Raw genomic sequence first — 2,480 nt, forward strand, 5'->3', positions numbered from 1 at the left:
TGCGCACTGCGCCGGCGCACACTGAGCTCCTCACTCTCCCGCGACAGGCCGCGAAGGGCGGGAGAGAGGAGCGCGGAGAGAGCACGACCGGCAGCTCAGCTAGTGCGCATGTGCTCGAAGGGGCCTGGTCCTCAGCGCGCCTGCGTCACGTACGCTAACGCGCTCTCTCTCCCCTTCCTGCCCCGGGCGCGCGCAGGAAAGGCGGGGCACCGCACCACGCTTTTCCCACCACAGGGGCCGGGGCTAGAGATTTAAAGGGACAGGCACAATTAAATCCATCTCTGTTTAGAAGGACCTGGGTGTGTCCTTCCCACCCTCCATGCCCCTGAGGTCATTGCTATTATTAAAGCGCCAGGATCTCTACACATTTCCCCGCCTTTCCTTCTCCACCTGCCCGGCAACACCACTCATCTCCCAGGGACCACCCTGATTCCCGCACCTCTGCATTGCCAGCCCCCCATCTGCACCCTTCTCCGCCCCCACCATCCATCCTGCTCGGGGTGCTTTTATTGCCCCTCCAGTAGGTTTGGTTACGGGGTGGCTATTTTAGAGGCGAGAGTCTGCGAGTGTTTCTAATAAGCTCGGAGCCGATCCCCAGCCACCTAGGCAGATGCTCGTGGTGGTCACTGTGCTGCAAAACAAGGCCGCTCCAAACTTCACAGGGACAGAGCCAGCACCTCTCCCTAAATCATGGGCCTCAGCTGAAGGAGAACCCCGCCAACGCCAAGCGGTCAGGAACCAGCACTTAGACCCCAAAGCATCACTGGCTTAAAAATCATGCAATTAAAACAGAAACTTTTGGTCTGTCTTCTGACTGTTGAGCCTTTCGGGGTGTGTGTGTGATCACTTCATGGGCACAATTTACTCTTACCTGCACATACAAAACTGCAGGGCTTCTCACTTAGCTGTTCAGAGGGAACTTAGATGCACCTCACTTTTAGATTGGTGGTTGGGGGAACTATCATTCCATCCTTCTCCACCTCCCTCCCCACTAACCTGCTCAACTCCCTTCCCCATCTCTCTCCCTGCCCCTCTCAGTATCCTGCTCCACCCCCATTCTCCTTCCATGCCCACCCCCACCATTTTCTGTCTTACACCTGGCCTTTGCATTTAATTCCCCCATAGTTCCTTCTGTTTCACTTACTGTATCCTACCCCTTACTGTCTTCCCCCTCCAAGTCCCCTGCACCCATCTCCCTCCTATTCCTCACATTCCCCTCTACTCCCTCACTCTCCCTCCTGCACCTCTTCAGTCTCTTCTGCTCCGCATATTCCCCAGGCTCCTCCTGCATCCCCCATTCTCCTGAACCCCCATTGCTCCTTCCTGCCAACTTTACTCCATCTTCTCTTCTGCCCTGCATCCCCCTGCCCCTTCTCATCCTCTTTCCTGCCCCTCTCCTTTCCCCAGCCCCCACCCCCCGGTTTCTTGGCTTCACTTTCCTGACCCTGGGAGGTACCCATCGTTCCTGAAGGCAGCCAGGGTTCTGTCTCACTGGAAACATTTCTACTGAGGCACAAACAGGGTGAGCATATTTCATGTTCCCAAAAAGAGGACACTGCAGCAGGGGAGAAGTTGGGCGGGGAGGTGGAAGGGTGTTACCGTTGCAGGTGCGGGGGAGAGGGGGGCAGGAGTACTCACTGGAGGTGGGGGGGGGGCAATGTCGCTCCCTGTCACAGTGGCAGCGAGAGCCCAGGATGCAGCAACAGCTGTCAGTCAGCACCTCCCTGCAGGACTCCCTCCCCAGGGCCTGGGCGGGCAGGATCCTACAACTGTGGCTGCAGGGGAATGGACCAACCCGCTGCGGATGCAAGGGCGGGAGCAATCGGGAAGCAGACCAGTCGTGGCTCTTTCTGAGCTACAGCCTCTGCTCTGCAAAGATCCAGGACATTTCCTGTTATTTGAAAAATCCACCGGGACAGAGCATGGAAGCTCAAAAAAGAGGCAATGTCCTGGAAAGCCCAGACATATGCATAACCCACACACCATCTGGGTGTGGTGCGCTGTCCCCTCTAGTGGCACTGAGACGACTTAGAGAGAGAGTTAAAATGAGTCTGCTAACAGCCAGTTGGCTTTTGGCTCATGCATTTAGTTCCAGAGGTCCAGGGTTCAATCCTGCCCACCAACGACCAGGGTCTGTCGGTGTTACATATGCACAACCCCCTGAAAAAAGGTGGATGGGAAATGCCAGCCATCTTGACAGAGGGTACCCTATGGCTTCAGTTCCATTCTAAGTAATAGCTCATTGCAAACATTTTAAATGGGAAAAAGTGAGCGTGTTTGATGCTGGGAATTGGGAGATCAAGAGCAACTAAAAGCGAAACATATTATGAGAGTCATGATAGCTGACAACTCTGCAATTAGTTGTTAACAGTATGGGGCCTATGACACACAGATGAGCAGTGCTAATCCCGTCAAGTAGCAGACAGTGGTACATACGTGTTAGTTTATTACAACACTTCCCCTTCTACAGACCCTATATC

The sequence above is a fragment of the Eretmochelys imbricata genome, chromosome 9 (genome assembly GCF_965152235.1).
Source record: "Eretmochelys imbricata isolate rEreImb1 chromosome 9, rEreImb1.hap1, whole genome shotgun sequence".
In the NCBI taxonomy this organism is placed as follows: domain Eukaryota; kingdom Metazoa; phylum Chordata; order Testudines; family Cheloniidae; genus Eretmochelys; species Eretmochelys imbricata.